The sequence below is a fragment of the Mizuhopecten yessoensis genome, unplaced genomic scaffold, assembly GCF_002113885.1.
Source record: "Mizuhopecten yessoensis strain PY_sf001 unplaced genomic scaffold, ASM211388v2 scaffold11081, whole genome shotgun sequence".
Classification (NCBI taxonomy): domain Eukaryota; kingdom Metazoa; phylum Mollusca; class Bivalvia; order Pectinida; family Pectinidae; genus Mizuhopecten; species Mizuhopecten yessoensis.
Window position 1 is genome coordinate 174,758 of NW_018408870.1, and position 654 is coordinate 175,411.

Here is a 654-nt window from a genome sequence, read left to right on the forward strand (position 1 = left end):
TACAGGTAGGGTGTAGATCTAGCCCCCTCCCTGTTATAGATAGAGAGTGTATACACACTGTGTCCAATAGGGTTAAGGTAGGGTGTAGATCTAGCCCCCTCCCTGTTATAGATAGAGAGGGTATACACACTGTGTCCAATAGGTTACAGGTAGGGGGTAGATCTAGCCCCCTCCCTGTTATAGATAGAGAGTGTATACACACTGTGTCCAATAGGTTACAGGTAGGGTGTGGATCTAGCCCCCTCCCTGTTATAGATAGAGAGTATATACACACTGTGTCCAATAGGTTACAGGTAGGGGGTAGATCTAGCCCCCTCCCTGTTATAGATAGAGAGTGTATACACACTGTGTCCAATAGGTTACAGGTACGGTGTAGATCTAGCCCCCTCCCTGTTATAGATAGAGAGTGTATACACACTGTGTCCAATAGGTTACAAGTAGGGTGTAGATCTAGCCCCCTCTCCCGTTATGAAAAATCAATATATTACAGTAAAACTATAATTTTGGTAGTTTATTCATTTCACTTTTTCTTAAAATTGTGATTTTTATTGCCTTTCTTTTTTTTAGATAGATGCAGTATATGCATAACTATAATTATTTTTTCATGTCAAGGACAGGGGGTGTGACTGTCAAATGTCTTGGTGACCCCCCCCC

The 654-nt window shown here is 42.2% G+C and overlaps 1 protein-coding gene across 1 annotated transcript in view; it reads left to right on the forward strand.

Moving 5' to 3' along the window:
* Positions 1-654, forward strand: part of LOC110465474 (alpha-mannosidase 2x-like) — a 50,441-nt gene that overhangs the window by 3,118 nt on the left and 46,669 nt on the right. The window lies entirely within an intron of this gene.